The sequence below is a fragment of the Prionailurus bengalensis genome, chromosome A1, assembly GCF_016509475.1.
Source record: "Prionailurus bengalensis isolate Pbe53 chromosome A1, Fcat_Pben_1.1_paternal_pri, whole genome shotgun sequence".
NCBI classification, from domain to species: Eukaryota; Metazoa; Chordata; class Mammalia; order Carnivora; family Felidae; genus Prionailurus; species Prionailurus bengalensis.
The window spans coordinates 12882765-12891572 of record NC_057343.1 but is presented as its reverse complement, the minus strand read 5'-3'; positions in this window follow the sequence as shown (position 1 = coordinate 12891572).

The following is an 8808-nucleotide window of genomic DNA, read 5'->3' as shown; positions in this document are numbered from 1 at the left end:
AGGGTATTTGCTCAAAGTCATCTCTTCAGTGAGGCCTCCTTGGCCATTCTATTTAATACTATGAAATTTTCCATATTCCCTATGTTACTATGTTGAATCAGAATGGAGGGGGAAAATGTTTGAAATTAGAAGGTAAAAGAACTCGGAAGCAAAGATATTGAATTGTCATCTATGTGGGTAATATAATCCTCAAAAAATAATAATGGAAATAATTACTCATACTCAGAGGAAGAAGGTGAACCAGGTGCTGAAATGATCAGTAAACTGATAAGAATGACCCTGAGCATGACAGACAACTTCAAATACAAGGCAGGGTAATAGAGAGTGGAGTTTGAAGACATGTAGACACATGTTTCAAAGTTGCCAGAGGTTATAAGGAAGGAGAAATGGTGTGAAGAAACAATACATAAGAAAGACACTTAGCTCACTTAGGATTGTCAGATTTCATAACTTAAAAATACACAAAGCCCAGTTAAATTTGAATTTCAGATAATTGTCACTAAATATCACTGCAAATAATATTTAGTACTACTAAATATTACATAAATATTTCATAGGCATATGTATACAAAAAATATTCATTGTTTATCTGAAATTACAATCTAATTGTGTGTCCTGTATTTTATCTGGCAATCCTAGACTCTTGAATATATGGGAAGTGAGGGAGGGCTGGGAGGAAATAGGATCCTCAGGGGAGAGCCAGAAAATGAAAAATATGTTCAGAGAAGAGGTTATACATATTAATCAGTGGCCGGCAAACAATAGCTTCAACAGCTCAATGACTCAGCTTCCTCAGCCCTAAAATAGGGTTGATGAAACCTGCTTTATTTACATGGTTCATCTGAGGATTAAATGAGGTAATGTAAGCAGCAACCACATCAAAGGTACTCAATAAATACAGGTTATATTTTATTGAGAAAAGACATTTACGGTGATACAGGGTAAGGGGGCTTGAATACAGAGATGGTTAAGAACACACCAAGTTTAAATTTGCACTGAGCTCATCCAAATGAAAATGATAAAGCAGTCATCTTTTACCTGTAACTAAGGGCTAGGCAAAACCAACCTAAACTTGTAGAGATGCTCAAGATTTAGGAATGAGTTACCTGGGCTTTTCTGCCCCTAACCCTTGGCAGTTTATCCCAATGCACCTCTCTGGAGCAAACTTATACTTGGATGTTGCCAGAATCAGAAGTAAGGTATTTTTATAGGCTGGATCTAATTTTGTTTCTTTAAAAAGAAGTAATGAAGCAGATATGTCATGATCTCAAGAGGTCTAGAGAGGAGTCAAGGAGTGTGTGTAATTTTATTTCCTCTAAAGATATCACTTTGACTTCACATGTTTGTGAGTTTTCTCTTTCATATATCTGAACAGATCTGGATCTTCCTTTGCAGAGGGCATACCCAGCAAATTTTGCTGGCAGCCTTGCCCCTATCTTAAAGTGAGAGTGTTCTGGTCCTTTATACTTATAATGTATTCTTTGAAATTGTCACCGATAGTGTCCAGTTATAATTCCATTTCAACATTTGAGGAAGGGCCAATGGGCAAATCCCTCTCTACACTTTAGAAATAACATGACAGGGGTGCCTGGGTGGCTCAGTTGGTTGAGCGTCCAACTTCGGCTCAGGTCATGATCTCACAGTCTGTGAGTTCGAGTCCCACATCGGACTCTGTGCTGATGGCTCGGAGCCTGGAGCCTGCTTCCGATTCTGTGTCTCCCTCTCTCTCTGCTCCTTCCCTGCTCATGCTCTGTCTCTCTCTGCCTCAAAAATAAATAAAAACATTAAGGAAAAAAAAAAAAGAAAGAAATAACATGACATAGTAAGGTGGAAAGAATTTTGAACAGAGGTTTCTCAGAGCAGCTTTACATAATGTCACGTTCTTTGATAGCAATAATATGAAATTTAACATTCTGAAATAAGTGAGCATAGATTTTGCTGCAAATAGCTTGGGAATAATTTAAAACTCCCAAAGAGAGAGGGGAGAGGTAAAATTCATTTTAAAATTGTGGCAGAGTCAATGCTCTGTGTTCACCATAGCTCCTGATTTTCCTGGATACACAGGGGCTTTCCCCAGCTTTCTCTGTAATTAGTGGAATCACGTGACTGAATTCTGGCCAATGGCAAGTAGGCGGCAAGGATGGGCACCATTTCCGCTCCTGTCCCATTAAAACTCCCGGGTGCTCCTCCACGCTTTCACCACTTTTGGTCAGTTTGTTGCAGAGAATCTAGTGGAGGGCTCTGAGGTTCTAGGAGACACCTGAAGCACTGGAGGGAGGGGACCTAGACGCCCGTGTCTTAGCCCCAGTTACTCTCCACACAGCTGCAAAGCAAAGCAGGTAATTTATTTGGGATGTGGTTACACATATCAGCAGAGATGGACTTAGGAAAGAGAAATAGGGGAGAAGTAAAGCCAAAGCAAGAATGAGTTATCAAGGTCACCTCTGTGGGAAACTGGGGCTAGATCACTATCTGAGAAGTGTGCAGATTTCTTTCAGTAGTCTTCTGAGAGGATTAGGGAGAAATGTTTATCCAGCAGCTCCCATACTCTATTGGTTGAAGGCATTCCTTGAAGATGCTAATCCCCAACACCCACACACACATTTCTGTGGCACCAGGCCTGCATGCTCAGCAGAATCCTGCTGGTGCTGTGCCATCAAAGTCCAACAATCCTACTATTTCTTTTTCTTACTCATTATCCATCTTTTTATCCACTTATTCTCCCATTCTCCCAAGAAAACAGATAATAATGATTTTGTACTTTTCATATTAAATTGCCATACAGTACCAAAATATCCCAAGATAATAAAGACAATTTTTACAAAAATAATTACAATATAAATGATAGCTTTGATTTATCAGAGAGCAGACAAGTACTTTTCACATAAAAAGCAAAATGGCACCTCGTTAAAATGGCAGGGATTCTGCGGTTAAGTGGGGAGGTAGACAGTTCCTTGACTGGGGCCCCTCTGCCCCTTTTCAGTTGGCACATGCAGTGTTTCAAAAAGTAAATCTATGAATTCAAACTCTATAGGTCCATTGTATGTTCAAGGGCTGCTTCAGCCAATTGTCACCAGTCAAGAATATGTGCTTGCTGAATGCCCTCTATTACCAGAGTAAATTTTGTTCTAATTTTAGTTTGATTTTAATATGAAAATTGTTTCCCTTCTAAATGTATATTTTTTCTTATGATAAATCTAAAAATTACATAGTATTAAAAAGAGGAGGGTCTCTGAAATAACGTATTGCAAAAACGAAGACAAAGTACAATTGTGGGGCACTGCAACACAGGTTTTTTTGTCTGTTTTGTTGTTGAGGGGGATGGGGGGGTCCATCATGTGAGGCACTTTGGCTCATGACCTAAGTATCTCAAGTAGACTTCTGTGTCTTTTGGGTGTGAACTGGCATTGCTGGTATCCCTGGCTCTTAGGGTCTTAGGATGACAGGTATTGGTTGTAGACAATGGAAATGTCAGTGCCATGAATCAAAGAGCATGAAGGGTCTTAATCCAATGTTCTCTGAGCCATAGGACCCTGTAACACCTCCCATCCAAACAAGAGTCAGAGCACAAGATTCAGATCTGTACTGGGTGAAAAGGACCTGAAGGTATAGGCAGCTGATACCATGTGGTGCTTTTATATTCAATCCGACAAGTATTGTTACTTATGCTTTTATATACGTTTATATCTGTGTATCTACAATCTATATCAAGATATAGAACATTTCCACCACCCTAGATGGCTTTCTCATGCATCTCTCCATTCAATACATTCCCCAGGGCAGCCACAATTCTAAATTCTATCATTATGTATTATTTTCTCTGTTCTTAATCTTCCTGTAAACGACATCATATAGTATAGTTTCTCTTGTGCATGAGTTCTTTTGCTTATTGTATATCTGCAAAACTCATCCATTTGTTATATGCAGTAATAGGTTGTTCCTCTCTTACTGCTCTGTAGTATTCCATTGTATCACTATCAGGACAGGGGGAATCACGTGTGCAAGGCAACACAGCTTCCTGTTTGGTTTAATGCTCTGTTGTTGACATCTTGAAATTGTTAATAATTCCTTAACAAGGCACCTGTATTTTCATTTTGCACTGTAAAATTATCCTGTGTCAAAACTGTGTCACCAGACCTGACCAATATATAGCTCAATTTATTATTTATTGTACCATTGATGGACATTTGGGATATTTCCATGTTTTGTCTAGTAAGCATAATTTTCTTGAATATTCTTATACATTTTTTTGAGACATGTACTAATTTCTATTGGACATATGCATCTAGGAATGAGATTCCCGGGCAATAATGGTAGGCATGTATTTAGCCTTAGTAAATACTAACAAGAGCTTTCCAAAATACTTGTACCAGTTTACCGACCCGTCAGCAAAAACTCAAATTCATTTCACATCCTCCTCAACAAATTTCTTTTTTATTATGGTAAAATATTCATAACATGCCATTTATCATTTGAGCAATTTTTAAGTGTATAGCTCATTATCATTTAGTACATTCATGTTGTCGTGCAACCATCACCACCATCCACTTCCAGAACTTTCCCATCATGCCAAACTAGGACTCTGTACCTATTAAACAGTAACTCCCCACGATGGTAACCCCCAGGCCCTAGAAACCATCATTCTACTTCCTCTTCTTTATGAATTTGACAATTGTAGGTACCTTAACGAAGTGGAATCATATAGTATTTGTCCTTTTGTGTCTGGTTTATTTCACTCACCATGTTGTCTTTAAGGCTCATCTACATTGTAGCACATAATATAGTTTTATTCCTTTTTAAGGCTGAATAATATTCCAGTGTAAGTTTATACTTTGTTCATCCATATCTGTTGATAGATATTTGGGTTATTTCCATCTTTTGGCTTTTGTGCATAAAACTGCTAGGAACATTTTTGTACAAATATCTGTGTAAGCTCCTGATTTCACTTATTTGGGGCATATACCCAGAAGGAGAATTGTATCACATGGTGATTCTATGTTTAATTTTTTGAGTAACAACCATACTGTTTTCTATGGCAGCTGCACAATTTTACATTCCCACCAACAATTCATAAGGGTTACAGTTTCTCCGCATCCTTACCAACCAGCAAGTCTTTTAATTTTAGCCATTCTGGTAGGTTTGTAGAGAAATCTCATCATGGTTTTAATTGCCCTAATCATTAATGATGTTAGGAATCTTATGTGTGTGTATCAGTGATCAGAATATTCTCTTGTAAAGTGCGTATTCAAATCTTTTTGCCATTTTTTATTTGTCTCTTACTGATTTTTCAAACACATGTATTGTAAATATCTCTTTCCTATGTGTGGTTTTTGGCTTTGAACTCTCTTAATGGTTTCTTTTTCTTTTCTTTTTTTTTTTTTTGCTGATTTCTTTTTGATTTTATTTTATTTTGTTAATTTACATCCAAGTTAGTTAGCATATAGTGCAACAATGATTTCAGGAGTAGATTCCTTACTGCCCCTTACCCATTTAGCCCATCCCCCCTCCGAAAACCCCTACAGTAACCCTCTGTTTGTTCTCCATATTTAAGAGTCTCTTATGTTTTGTCCCCCTCCCTGTTTTTATGTTTTTGCTTCCCTCCCCTGTGTTCATCTGTTCTGTGTCTTAAAGTCTCATATGAGTGAAGTCATATGATATTTGTCTTTCTCTGACTAATTTCGCTTAGCGTAATATTCTCTAGTTCCTTGATGGTTTCTTTTGATGAACAGAAATTCTTAATTTGAATGTGTATACTATTTTTTAAAAAATCTTTGCCAACTCCAAAGTCATCAAAATGTTCTTGTGTTTTTTTAAAGCTTTATTTTTTCATTCTCACATGTAGATTTTATAAATTTTTTTAATGTTTATTCATTTTTGAGAGACAGAGAGAGACAGAGCATGAGCGGGGAAGGGGCAGAGAGAGAGGGAGACGCAGAATCCGAAGCAGGCTCCAGGCTCTGAGCTGTCAGCACAGAGCCCAACGCGGGGCTCAAACTCACAAATGGTGAGATCGTGACCTGAGCCGAAGTCAGGCGCTCAACCGACTGAGCCACCCAGGCGCCCCTCTCACATGTAGATTTTAAATTCACTGAAAATTTTTTGTATGGTGTATAACATAAACATCAAGATATATTTTTTCCCATGTGGATATTCAGTTACACCAGTATTATTTATTGAAGAGAACTTTCTCCACTCTACTGTAGGATCACCTTGTCATAGAACAGGTGACCATATATGTGTGGATTTGTTTCTGAACTCTGTATTCTGGTCCATTGGCCTATTTGTCTATCCAGGCACAGAAACACACTGTTTTGATTACTATAGTTTTGAAATAGGTCTTGGTTTCTGGTGGTTGGGCTCTTTTTGTTCTTTTTAATCAAGGTTGCCTTTGCCAGTTTTTGTCCTCTGCATTTTCACATAAATTTTAGAGTCAGCTGTCAATTTTACAAAAATCTTGGTTAGTATTCCTTTGGGGATTGCTAGTTACAAGCATTTAAATCTATATTTGAACATTGTGGATTTCATCTTCTTGGTCTTGGAAATCGTAAAATGGATTTTTTTCCACCTCAGCACATTACAATCCTTTCACCCATTTTACTCAAGCCTTTATATACGCAAAAAATTTCAAAAGCAAAAAAAGCACTTTTTTCTGCATGATTTAACCGTGATATATATTTAACACCTCTTCAATTGCCCTTGCTACCTTTTTGAAAGGTAATATATTAAAACTGAAAATAGTTACTTGCAGATGTTAAAAGGAGACATTTATTTTACATGAAATGGCATAGAAAACCAATTAGAAATGTAAAAACACAAAATGTCGTTAAATGTCTGATATAAAAAGAAGAAAAGGCCTTTAGTCCTTTGAGGTTCTGTGGCTCTTGTCACTGATATTACTTCATCTCAGTGTTTTAAAAATGATCAGTGTGTGGCCTCTGAGAGAGGGATCTTGAGAACAGGAGATCCCATAGTGGAGCAGAGCAAGAGGACATTCCAGGGCACGAGTGCAGGAAAGGTCCAGGCAATAGTGATGGAAAAAGCTTGGAAAACGACTACTTTAGGCTGAAGCAGGAGGAAAACTGTCTGCAGAAGATGAAATTAATATCTGATGTTCTCACACATACTCAAATGAGATTTACACCTATGCGAGAGAATCTGAGGGTAAGTTAGCAATAGGTACCTTAAAAACTAAGCCAAAGAGAAAACAAGACAATTAGTAATAGCAAGAAACCTAAAAATTATATAGAAGGGCATTTAGTATCTAAGAAAGGAAATGTTATAACATTATAGCATGTGGCTGAGCTGTAAATAGTACATATATAATCAAAATTAACATAAATACCATATATTTACCTGACCAGAAACTATGATATAAATGCACTGGGAATTGCATCTTGGTAGGAGGGGGGACTGGTGTAAGACAGATAAGACCTCATTTTCCTTAGTAGGGAATCAATAGCTGATTTTTCAAAATCAAGAAAAAGCAGGATACGTGTTATCCAGAAATATGGAGTTAATACTAATACACAAGTGCGCGCGCGCACACACACACACACACACACACACACACACACACACCCCTATGCATACACACACACTAAAAGAGTTGAAAGTGTTTTCTCCAGGAAGCCTAAATCAAGTCGTGGGGCAGAGACCAGGGATGTGGGAATGCCATTTTTCATACCAACCTTTGTGGAATCTTTCGGCTTTTCTTACCATATCCTCCAATAAGAGTAAAAATTAAGTGAACAATACAATGATTAATACAAAGTGAACCCAAGAATATACTGGCCTCTATTGCCACACATATTAAATTTATTTATTTCAGTACTAGCTTTAATCAGGATTTCTAGGGGGACTCACCTAAACAGGTTGGTCAGGAAAGGTTTCTTTCGAAGAGTAACACTTAGAATGAAGTTACAGTTAGAATCAGCCAGAAAGGGAGGAGAGTGTATTTCAGGATACAGGACCCAAACTGGCATAGATCCCGAATGGGGAAGTGTCAGGGCTCCTGCTGAAAGACTTGTTGGCCTGAGAGGAGTAAACACAAAGGAGAAAGTCAGGCAGGAGATGTGGCAGGCTAGGCCAGTGAAGAGACTGTGCTAGGCTTTTAATAAGGATTTGTTTTTATTTTTTTTTAATATTTATTTATTTTTGAGAGATAGAGCATGAGTAGGGGAAGGGCAGAGAGACAGGGAGAGACAGAATCCGAAGCAGGCTCCGGGCTCTGAGCTGTCAGCACAGAGCCCCATGCGGGGTTCAAACTCACAAGCTGTGAGATCATGACCTAAGCCGAAGTCGGATGCTTAACCGACTGAGCCACCCAGGCACCCCAATAAGGATTTTTTTTTTAATGTATCCTGAGTTTCCTCTAGTTACCTCACAGGTATGTAACAGGGTTAAGCTGGTCCTTCCGGATTGCAACATTCTGCAATTCTAAAACCCTGAGCTGTTTTCCCAGGGATTTTGCTCTGCGATGGACAACTTTCTGCTGGGGATCAGGGCACAGCTCAGCCTGGCCCTGCACCGGCCCTGGCTTCTTGTTTGACTTTGGGCAAGTCACTTTGTTTAGGCCTGAATGGACTTGTCCACAAAGCGAAAGGCTGCACCAGGTAACACCTCCGTGCCCTGCCACCCCTAACACTGTAGCTCCTTGCACTACTCTTTGCTTTTGCCAGAAGGACGAATACCCAGTTCTTACAAGCGTGAAACTCCTTTCTTTTGACATGATATTCAGCAATTCTTTGACTTCGTAATTTTTGAGATGTTTCTACGAAGTGGAATAGAGATATCAGTGGATGTTGGTTT